Consider the following 12,219-nt stretch of genomic DNA (forward strand, 5'->3'; position numbering starts at 1 on the left):
AAAGTTATAAAGTTATAAAGTTATAAAGTTATAAAGTTATAAAGTTATAAAGTTATAAAGTTATAAAGTTATAAAGTTATAAAGTTTTAAAGTTTTAAAGTTTTAAAGCTATAAAGTTATCAAGTTAACTAGTTATCAAGTTATAAAGTAATTCTAGTTGAACTGATCAGAAGCGATCCTATTCTAGTCAAATTGTTTCAAATCAATTGAATATCGTTGAATTTGACTGTAATCGATCCAATTCTCATCAAATTGTCTAAAGTAGAGCATAAACAGTTTAAAACAGATTTTGTCAGAAAAAACATCTCTTTTCAAAATTGTCTCTATAAATATTTAGTCACACACGTACATTCACATGCATACTTGGCAGTCATAATTAAATAAAGGATAAACTCGAAACAAAAAATTTAAAGGAAAACAAAATGTTACAATAGTGACGTGTAAAGTTTTTGAGTCGCAGCCAAAACAAACATAAAGCAATTGTTTCGCATAAAAATTAATTTGCAACTTAACGAATGAAAAGTCGAAAAGAACGTTTGATGTTTAAAACGAAATACAGCGAAATTTAAAGGGTACACGAGAAGTAAGTTGGTCCCATACTTCTCACTCCACCCATATAAAATTAAATTCACAAACGAAAAATTAAGATACACAATGAAAAAAGAAAAGAAAACACTCTCGAGTCTACATACAGAGAAACGTTTTCATTATAAATTAAGTTTTGACTGTGTATTGTTTAATGAATGAGTACAGAGCAGAAAAAAATTATAATACAACGAAAACAATCCAAACGAAAGAAAAAGTTGTATAAAGAATAAAAACACAAACTGAAATGTCAATATGAAACATACTCAAAACAAATACTACGAGTATATAAACATCATAAATTAATAATTTTTCTTTTATTTTCACTCTTCTTTTATCCATACACACATTCATCCATCCATCCTTTCGCTAGCATAATTTTCCTTATAGGCCTTTTCCTGGCATTTGTGTGTAGGTACGTGTGAGTGAATGCTAGTGTTGTGGGGATTAACAATGGTGCCATTCACACATTGTTGTTCACCATTTTTTATTATTATTCTTCTTCTTTTATATTAAGTTTAGGAATTCTTTAGTCAGTTTGACTTTAAGTTGAGTTAAGTTCAAAAAATGCAAAAAAAAAAGAATTGCATTGACTGCTTGACAGAGCAAAGAGAGTGTAAATGCAGATTTCAATTTGCTTACATATTTTTTTCTTTTGTTATTGTTGTTATTACTGTGAATGAAAGTTACTGGGTTGTTAGTGTTGAATAACATGTATAGTAAGTCATAAAAGTAGGAAGGAAGGACCTTGAATTCTGGCACATAATTTTTGTCGTTTTCATTTTAATGGCAGAGACACTCAATAAAGATTTACTGCATTCATTTGGAAGGTAAATTTTAGATGAATTTTTCTTAAATCTTATTACTGGTAGATTTAATTTAATTCAGTTTTAATTAAAATGACTATATTGGATTTTAATTCAAAATACCTAAATCGATCCAAATTTTAACTTATAAACTAGAATGGTCGTATTAGCTAGAATCGATCTAGTTCTAGCCGAAATGATTTTAATCAATCCAACTAAATAGAGAACATTTAATTCTAGACACACTGACCAAAACCTAACCAATTCTAATAGAATTCAATCGATTCTATCTAAATGTAGATGAACTGACTAGAAAAGATCTAATTCTAGTCGAATAGACTAGAATCAATCCAATTGAAGTCAAACTTATTAAAATATATCGATTGATATATGTATAAATCGGAATAGAATCGATGCTTGTCGCACTGACTAGAATGGTTTCAATTCTAGTCGAATTAACCAGAATCGATTCAATTCCAGTTAAACTAGCTAGATTCCATTATATAGTCTAGGCTAAAGTCTATATAGTCTGGACTAAAGTCTAGTCTATAGTCTAGACTACACTCTAGTCTATATTCTGAACTAAAGTCTCTATAGTCAAGTGTATAGTCTGGACTATAGTCTTCTCTATAGATTGGACTCTAGTTTTCTCTATAGTTTGGACTATAGTCTAGTCTATAAAATGGACGATAGTCTGGTCTATCGTATGGACTATAGTCTAGCCTTTAGTCTAGTGTGTAGTCTAGTCTATAGTAAAGTAGACTATAGACTACACCAAAGACTATAGGCTATAGACTAGTCTATATACTAGACAATAGAGTAGACTATAGACTAAACTATAGACTAGACTATAAACTAGACTATAGAGTAGACTATAGACTAGACTAGACTAGACTATAGAGTAGATTATACATTGGACTAAAGACTAGACTATTGACTAGACTAGAACTATAGACTATAGTTTACACTATAGTCTAAACTATGTAGACTATAGTTAACTATAGTCTAAACTAGGCTATAGTTAACTATAGTCTAAACTAGACTATAGTTCAGACTATAGTCTAGTAGACTATATTCTAAACTAGACTATAGTCTAGACTATAGACTAGACTAGCCCATATTATAAATTGGGATATAGTGTTGGTGGACTGTATTATAGTCTAGATTGTAGACAAAACTTACAGGTTTGACTATAGTTTTGTCTACAATCTAGACTATAGTCTAACCTAAAGTCTTGTTTATAGTATCGACAGTATACTAGTCTATAGACTAGACTATAGTCCAGACTGTAGACTATAAACCAGACAATAGGCTATACAAAAAACCGGTTAAGTCCAGTCTTGTACTGGACTTTAGTTTAGTCTAAAGTTTAGACATTTCTATAGTCTATAGTCTTGACTATAGTCTAGTCTACTCTGGACTACAGTCTAGTCTGGACTACAGTCTAGTCTATAGTCTTGACTATAGTCTATAGTATTGACTATAGGCTATTCAACAATCAATGAAACTTAAATTGAACTGATTAAACCTAATTATAATCCAATCGATGGTTCTGTCATATTTCGACTTTCACTTAAGCAGTTTGAGAACCTCTGCCTGCTTCGTCTATATATATGTATAAACTAAACGAAAATTTATATTTTTGTTTAAAAATGTTTTATTAAATTAGTTTAAAAACTATACGACTTTCCTCCTAAGGATTTATTTATTATATTTTCATATTTTCTTCAACTCTCTGTCTCAACAAGACTTTTACTTTTCATATTAACTTGATTTATTAAAAGAATATTTATTTATTGTTGCCAAAATATTTAAATTGGAAAACAAAAAAAAACTACACTACAAAAATAATAACAATATTTATTGTATTAAAATAGTTTTTGTTGCAATTTTGTGTAATAAATTATGCATTTTTGTATAAAAACAAGGATTTAGTTGGAGTTTGTTTTTCATTATAATTTCTATGTTATTGAATGGATAAAATAATTTTGATTTTATTTTCACTTTTTTTAATTTTTGTATAAAAACAAGGATTTAGTTGGAGTTTGTTTTTCATTATAATTTCTATGTTATTGAATGGATAAAATAATTTTGATTTTATTTTCACTTTTTTTAATGTGAATAGACAACAAAAAAAAAACAAAATCCGAATTGAAAAATAGTTTTGTAATCGTATTACAAACAATTTATAAATGTATTAAAATACTAAAATCATAAAAAAATAATCAAATGAAATTTGTTTAGAAAACAAATTTTAATTGAATTTATTTCTATGATATAAATGTCGAGAAAAAATAATTCATTTATATGTAAATTTTTTTCTAATTGTTTTAAATATTTACAAATTATTTAATTGTTTTTTTTTTTTTTTTTTTAACACAACAACTAAAGTGTTAATTGGATAAGTTATGGATATGATTGATAGTTGTATGTTTGACAAATTGAATGAGTTTTTATTAAAATTGGAATATATTAAGGTATTGATTAAAAAACACAGTAATCTGTATTGATCAGAAAGTCTATACTGTAGTCGCTACTAAGTAAACTGCCTATAGTTCGAACTGTAGTCTAGTCAAGAGTATAGTCTATAGTCTTAAATATAACTTTATAAATAAACTTAAGTATATAGTCTGGACTACAGTCTAGTTTATAGTTCGGACAATAGACTAGCATCTAGTCTATATTAGTGACAATAGTTTAATCAATAGTCTGGACCCTAGTCTTGTCATTAGTCTGGACTATAGAAAAGTCTATAGTGTGGACACTAGTCTGTTCTATAGTGTTGACTACAGTCTAGTGCATATTCTGGGCTATAGTCTAATGTCTGGACTATAGTATATTCTATAGTCGCGTCTAAAAACTAGTCTTTTATCTGGACTGAAGTGTAGTTTATAGTTTACACTGTAATCTAGACTATAGTCTAGATCAACAGTTTGGTTCGATATTCTGGACTATAGTTCAGTTTATAGTATGGACTAGATTCGAATCTAATGTGCGGACTTCTGTCTAATCTATAGTCTATATACAGTCAAATCTGTACTCTAATCTATAGTCTACTCTATAGTTAGGACTATAGTCTAATCACCAGTTTGGACTATAGTCAATTTTTAGTCTCGACTTAAGTGTGACTGTTATTCTGGACTATAGTTAAGTCTATAGTCTGGACTATAGTCTAGTCTAGGGGGTGAAATTTAGTCTAGTCTATAGTCAGAAGTTTTGTCTAGTCTGAAATCTGGAATTTAGTATAATTTTTAGTCTTGAATATAATGTAATCTATAAAGTCTATAGTCTGAACTATAGCTCAGTCTATAACCTGGACTAAAGTCTAGTCTATAGTCTGGACTATAGTCTAGTCTATGGTCTGGACTACAGTCTAGTCTATGGTCTGGACTATAGTCTATTCTATGGTCTGGACTATAGCCTTGTTTATAGTCTGGACTATATGCTATAGTTTAGACCATAGTCTCGTCTAAAATGTGGACTGCATTCTAATCTATAGTCACGACTGTAGTCTACTATATAGTTAGGACTATAGTCTAGTCTATAGCCTGAAATGTAATGTAGTCTACAGTCTAGTCTATAGTTTAGAACATAGTCTAGTCTATAGTCGGAACTATGGTCTGGACTATAGTCTAGTCTATTGTCTGGGTTATATACTAGCCTATAGTCTGTAATATAGTATAGTCTATGGTCTGGACTTTAGCCTTGTTTATACTCTGGCCTATAGTTTAGTCTGTAGTCTAAAATATAATGTAGTCTACAGTCTGGACTAGAGTCTAGGCTATAGTTTGAATTTAAGTCTAGTTTATAGTCGGAACTGTTGTCTAGTCTATAGTCGAAACTATTGTCTAGTTTATAGTCTGGATTATATATAATTAAGTCTATTTAATTTAGTTGATTTAATTTAAAACAAACAAATGTTTCTTAAACATAAAATAACCGTCATCTTTTGAAATGTTAAAAACCATTTAATTTTGACATTTCATCTTTAAGTAATAAACATTTCTGCATGTCACTAAATCATTTAATAAGAAACATAAGGTCAAAGAGCACCATCAGAAGCAGCAGTCAGTTATAAAGGAAGAGATGCTGAGAAGAGTCAGAAACAGGGACAAAAGAAATCAAGAGTCAACCTTTAAATGTTTGCATTTGAAATGAATGTGGATGTTAAAGTTAAAGTTCTTCTGATGGTCACTCAGGTGTAAATTCAATTAAAACAACCATGACATACAAATACGAAGACAACGAAGACATTTATAAACAAACATTCATACATACTTATGTACGTAGATGTTAACACATAAACAACACAGAAACACCACAAATCTATAAATTAAGATCGTCCCAAAAAAAGTAGAACATTTTTAATAAGTTAATAAAGATCATGATCTATGAGTAAATATTTGATTTAAATAAGAGCTAATGATTTTGTTTTCCTACTAAATAGCGCCACCTTACTGTTCAAATACTAGCCAGTGAATATGTCCGCAGGCATGTTGTGTATGCAATTTACAGTCATACAAATATTAAACTACAATTGTCTGTTTTTGGTGTATTTGATATTTAGTATGTGTATATGTATGCATCTATGTATGTGCACTAAAAAGCTTAGTATACCTTTGTACGTCTTAAAGATAAAACAGCGTAACTGCATACCTTTCCAGCCTTCATGAATCGGCAGAAACATGTGGTGGTATTTTATTTTTATTTAATATGCCTAAAAAGTTTTTGCCAACAAAACTGCAAAAATCATTTATTTTATTATCATCTTTTTCTTCTTTTTTTGGTACAAATAAGAAGAAATATATATTTAAACGGCTTAAAAAAGAATGATACTTAACAAAAATGTAAAGAATATGTGAAAAAGTACAAATTTTGGGTAAAACTATTAAAATAAATAGAATTTGCGACTGCTACTAAAGCACAAACTAGTGATTGAAAACGCATTGTTTTCCCCTTACACACTGAAGATAAAAGTTTATTGATAGTCTAGTCTAAATTCTGGATTTTCATCTACAAAATACATTGTAGTCTAGTCTATAGTCTAGTCTATAGTCTAGTCTATAGTCTAGTCTATAGTCTAGTCTATAGTCTAGTCTATGGTCTAGTCTATGGTCTAGTCTATAGTCTAGTCTATAGTCTAGTCTATAGTCTAGTCTATAGTCTAGTCTATAGTCTAGTCTATAGTCTAGTCTATAGTCTAGTCTATAGTCTAGTCTATAGTCTAGTCTATAGTCTAGTCTATAGTCTAGTCTATAGTCTAGTCTATAGTCTAGTCTATAGTCTAGTCTATAGTCTAGTCTATAGTCTAGTCTATAGTCTAGTCTATAGTCTAGTCTATAGTCTAGTCTATAGTCTAGTCTATAGTCTAGTCTATAGTCTAGTCTATAGTCTAGTCTATAGTCTAGTCTATAGTCTAGTCTATAGTCTAGTCTATAGTCTAGTCTATAGTCTAGTCTATAGTCTAGTCTATAGTCTAGTCTATAGTCTAGTCTATAGTCTAGTCTATAGTCTAGTCTATAGTCTAGTCTATAGTCTAGTCTATAGTCTAGTCTATAGTCTAGTCTATAGTCTAGTCTATAGTCTAGTCTATAGTCTAGTCTATAGTCTAGTCTATAGTCTAGTCTATAGTCTAGTCTATAGTCTAGTCTATAGTCTAGTCTATAGTCTAGTCTATAGTCTAGTCTATAGTCTAGTCTATAGTCTAGTCTATAGTCTAGTCTATAGTCTAGTCTATAGTCTAGTCTATAGTCTAGTCTATAGTCTAGTCTATAGTCTAGTCTATAGTCTAGTCTATAGTCTAGTCTATAGTCTAGTCTATAGTCTAGTCTATAGTCTAGTCTATAGTCTAGTCTATAGTCTAGTCTATAGTCTAGTCTATAGTCTAGTCTATAGTCTAGTCTATAGTCTAGTCTATAGTCTAGTCTATAGTCTAGTCTATAGTCTAGTCTATAGTCTAGTCTATAGTCTAGTCTATAGTCTAGTCTATAGTCTAGTCTATAGTCTAGTCTATAGTCTAGTCTATAGTCTAGTCTATAGTCTAGTCTATAGTCTAGTCTATAGTCTAGTCTATAGTCTAGTCTATAGTCTAGTCTATAGTCTAGTCTATAGTCTAGTCTATAGTCTAGTCTATAGTCTAGTCTATAGTCTAGTCTATAGTCTAGTCTATAGTCTAGTCTATAGTCTAGTCTATAGTCTAGTCTATAGTCTAGTCTATAGTCTAGTCTATAGTCTAGTCTATAGTCTAGTCTATAGTCTAGTCTATAGTCTAGTCTATAGTCTAGTCTATAGTCTAGTCTATAGTCTAGTCTATAGTCTAGTCTATAGTCTAGTCTAAGTCTATAGTCTAGTCTATAGTCTAGTCTATAGTCTAGTCTATAGTCTAGTCTATAGTCTATTCTATAGTCTAGTCTATAGTCTAGTCTATAGTCTAATCTATAGTCTTGTCTATAGTCTAGTTTATAGTCTAGCCTATAGTCTAATCTATAGTCTAGTCTATAGTCTAGTCTATAGTCTAGTCTATAGTCTAGTCTATAGTCTAGTCTATAGTCTAGTCTATAGTATAGTCTATAGTCTACTCTAGAGTCTAGTCTAGTGTAGTCTATAGTCTAGTCTATATTCCAGTCTATAGTAGAGCCTGTAGTCTATAGATCGGTATATAGTGTAGACTACAGACTACTTTATTTGCCGGATTATACCAACTTGCAGTAGGTCCTTTATTTATAATAAAAACGTATTATAGAAAATATGTTCGACTATGTTTTTTTATATTTTTAAAAATAATCGTAAAAAGGAAACGAATTGTTTTCTGCAGCAGACATATTTTTCCCATTCCTCATATATTTTCTCTCCTTTTAGACATTTTCTCTCCCTTTTATTTTGTTCAATAGTTGGTGGTAGTTCGTTTATTTTCAACAAACTTGTACAATTGCAAAATGCAACCAACAAAATGCCAAAAAAGAAATTCGTATGAAAATAAAAAGAAAAATGCCTTAAAGCTTAAAAATAACGAGGCGATACAAAATGCTCTTTTAACGAAAATTCTTTTTTAAACTTTTAACAGACAACAGCAACAAATAGAATATAAAAACTTGAATGGGCCACACATGTTTTGATCTGTACATAAATGGTGTATGAGAGTGTGTGTGTGTGTATGTGCTGTTCAGGTTACCAATAATATTTGGCAAAAATTGTCAAGCTTGTTAAAATATAAAATAGAGGGTTTACAAACAGTTACAACAAAAACTAACACATATATATGTATGCATTTGAATTTCTTCTAGGTATTTGTGCAGTTAAATATGCCCTGCAGGTATGGAATCTAATTATTTGACTAGTTGAAAGGACATGATGACTGGTTACTATTATTAAAAACATTAGATAACACAAAGGCCAATTATCTTAGCAATCTGAAAAATTTTGAAATAAAATATGACCTAAAAGATCTTCCGCATTTCTCTTCAAATTCTCTTATACTCTCACACTTACACTAACTATTCATTCATTCACTTACTCTTTCCTTTATTCATTGATTCATGTTGCCGAAAAATATCCTGCCAGACAATTCACCAGATCACCATGTTGCTGTACGTGATGGTCGAATTTGTATTCAATGCACAATGGGTTGTATTATATTTTATGTGTGCGAAAGTTGGACTTACCTAAAATTAAAGAAATAATTAAAAATTATTGTTAAAATCTAAATAAATTCTCTAGAAATGAAATTTATAAAAAATACTATTTTTTCAATTAGCACCCCAATGTGTCTTTAAAAATTTTAGTAGTTTTGTTATTGCTATGATTGTTGGAATGTCTACATGTGCAAGCATGCATGAGTTTTTGTCAAATGTTTTTTAACCCAAAACTATTCTTTGTATTTTTCCTCTCTAATAAGCAGGAAATTAAAATGTTGTGTTGTTATATATATATATTTTTTTTGGTATATTTAAACTGTGTGCCATAATTAAAGGTACACTTTACTTAAATAAAAATCTACATTACAAACTATTTTTCAGGTTTTAAAAATAATTTGTTTTTAAACAGTTTTGATTAATACAAATTAATGTAATCTGTACTTTAGTCTAGTCTATAGTATGGACAATTCTCTAGTCTATATTCTAGACTATAGACTGGACAATAATTTAGTACAGTCCAATTTAATAAATAGTCTGCACTATAGTCTATGGAATGGACTATGGTCTAGCATATATTCTAGACCATAGACTGGACAATAATTTAGTCCAGTCCAATCTAGTATATAGTTAGCACTATGGTCCGGACTACAGTCTAGCCTTTAGAATGGAATATAGTTTAGTTTATAGTCTATATTCCAGACTTTACTCTGCATTATAGTCTAGTATATAGTCTTAACAAGAGTATAGTCCGAAGTCTAGACTATAGTCTAGTAAAAAGTCTGTATTCTAGACTATATTCTGCATAATAGTCTAGTTTATAGTCTGGAATATATAATCGAGGATATGGTCATGACTACAGTCTAGTCTTTAATCTGGAATACAGTCTATAGTGTTCAATATTTCCTAGTCTATAGTCTCCACTATTGTCTAGTCTAGCCCGTACTGTAGTCTGGTCTATATTCTGGACTAAAGTCTAGTTCAAAGTCTATATTCTAAACTATGATATGCATTATAGTCTAGTCTATAGTGTAGATTATAATATTGTCGTTAGTCTGGTCTATAATCGAGTCTATGGTTCGGACTACAGTCTAGTCTATAGTCTGGACTTTAGACTGAACTAAAGGCTAGAATATAGTTTAGTCTACAGTTTAATCTAGTCTACTGTTTTATAGTATGTTTTATAGTCTAATCTTTAGTCTGCTCTGTAGTCTAGTATTTAGTCTGTACTATAGTCTAGACTCTAGTAATATCAAGTCCATAGCCCATGGACTATACTTTTGACTATAGTCTAGACTATTGTCTAGTCTATATTATGGACTGTACGCTAGTCTGTGGTCTGGATCATACTATGGTCTGAACAAAGGTCTGAACAAAAGTCTCGTCTATAGTCTAGTTTATATCCGAATATTGACCAGATGATAATCCAGACTCTTGCCTAGACTATAGTCCAGAATATAGAATTGACTATAGACTAGACAATAGTGCAGACTACAGACTAGTCTTTAGTCCAGACTAATCTATAGTCTAATCTGTAGTCCAGATTATAGTCTAGACTTTAGACCAGACGGCAGTCCAAACTAAAGTCCAGAATATAGTTAGGGATATAGTTCAGACTATAGTCAGGCCTACAGTCCAGACTATACTCTAGATTTTAGTTTATAATCAGAACTCTAGTATTTAGTTTACATTATAGACTAGTATGGATTAGTTTATAATCTATAGTCCGGACTAAAGTTAGGTCTATTGTCTTGTCCACAGTCTTATCTATAGACCTTTTATAAGTCTATATTACAGTCCACAGTCTGGTAGAAATATGTTTTATTCTATAGTCTGCCCGTTAGATCTGTAGTCTAGTATACTCTATAGTCTGCACTGTAGAGTCTTTAAACAATGGCCTATTCCATAGTTTGCACTTCAGCATAGTCTACACTGTGGACATTGTATGACAATGTCCACAGTTTGAATTGCAGTTTAAAAGTTTAGTCCTAGTATGTAGTCTAATAGTGTATTCTTTAGTCTGCAAGTTTTATTCATAATAAAAAAATTGAAGTGATCACAACTATTCATTATTTCCTTTTAAATATTTGTTACGATTACAAATAAACAAATTGTCTTATATTTTCTCTATTACAAATAATTGTTGTTGTTTTTGTTATTGCATCGTCAAGTATGCATTTTATTATTTACGTGTCAGTGCGCATTTTTGGTTATAATTGGCATTTCAAGGTCATTATAAAAGACTCTCTTGTGAATTTTTAATATTTCTTCTTCACACACATAACGTCTTCTTTTTAGTCTCTCTTTTTCAACATACATACATATATGACAGTTAAAAGGGTTTTGGTAGGTGTAGAGGGAGATTTTCTAGCACACATATGCTGACATGTAAATGTGTAGGTTTTAAGACTAATACTAAATGTTTTAGTTGTTTTTGTGAATATATTTCTCAAAAATTATTTTATTTGAAATATATTGTTGTGGTTAATATGTATGTGTGTTCTAGTTTTCTTACTCGTTTGCTTATTCATTCATTTATTTTAATACAATTTTTGCATTTTTTTTCCTTTAAGTTTTTTTTTCGGGTTATAAAGGAAATTGAAAATTTTGTTTGAAAATATTAAAAATAATGCAATTTTCATTTTAGTATTTGATATTTTATTTATTAGTTATATGTTCATACATATGTATGTATGTACATGTATGCAGTGATGAGGCGGCCAAAGGAAAAAGAGATTAGATGCAAAACCACATAAAGACACAACCTTGAAGAGTTTTACTGCAATACTTTGTAAAATTTAACATATATTTATAATTTTTAAATATTTTTAAAATTGAAACTTGATTTGTTTAGTTGTAATGATATGGTTTTATATATTTTTAAATTGTAGGCGTATGATTGTTTATTTATTTACGGAAAGCAAATAATATTATGTATACGTATAGAACTAAGCATTACAGAGACTCAAAATTATGGTGCAAAAACTATAAATTAAAAGAAAATTTGCTTTATTTTAAAAAATGTAGTTTAAAAATTATTCTATTCATGATATGAATGTCAGGCTTTATTTAAGTCTATAGTCTAGTCCAGTCTATAATCTAGTCTAAAGTCTAGTCTATAGTCTAGTCTATAGTCTAGTCTATAGTCTAGTCTATAGTCTAGTCTATAGTCTAGTCTATAGTCTAGTCTATAGTCT

At 29.8% G+C, this 12,219-nt stretch overlaps 1 protein-coding gene across 1 annotated transcript in view; it reads right to left on the bottom strand.

Moving 5' to 3' along the window:
* Positions 1 to 8,959: 8,959 nt before the first annotated feature.
* LOC111675248 (nuclear speckle splicing regulatory protein 1) overlaps positions 8,960 to 12,219 on the bottom strand; it is a 26,015-nt gene continuing 22,755 nt past the window's right edge. Inside the window, exon 3 of the mRNA XM_046947291.1 lies at positions 8,960 to 8,975. The gene's annotated coding sequence lies outside the window, so the exon portion shown is untranslated. The remainder of the gene's footprint in view (positions 8,976 to 12,219) is intronic.

The sequence above is a fragment of the Lucilia cuprina genome, chromosome 3, assembly GCF_022045245.1.
Source record: "Lucilia cuprina isolate Lc7/37 chromosome 3, ASM2204524v1, whole genome shotgun sequence".
Taxonomy (NCBI): Eukaryota; Metazoa; Arthropoda; class Insecta; order Diptera; family Calliphoridae; genus Lucilia; species Lucilia cuprina.